The following is a 262-nucleotide window of genomic DNA, read 5'->3' on the forward strand; positions in this document are numbered from 1 at the left end:
ATCGGCTGGTTGATTAGGTAAGTAACGCACAACAGGGTTCTTTTAAAGAAAATTTTTTTGAACTTTTGGGTACTGGTGTATACAAAAACGAAGTAAATGAGGAGATTAAATAAATGGTTTTAAGCCTCATTTCAACAGCGCACGATCATTGATAATGCTCAGTAACTGAATCTGATGATTTATTCACAGAAAAGGAGAAACTAGTAACTCACGTTGGACTCGAGTATTGCGATCCATTGTCTATTTCGCATAAAAAAAAAAA

The sequence above is a fragment of the Penaeus monodon genome, chromosome 28 (assembly GCF_015228065.2).
Source record: "Penaeus monodon isolate SGIC_2016 chromosome 28, NSTDA_Pmon_1, whole genome shotgun sequence".
In the NCBI taxonomy this organism is placed as follows: domain Eukaryota; kingdom Metazoa; phylum Arthropoda; class Malacostraca; order Decapoda; family Penaeidae; genus Penaeus; species Penaeus monodon.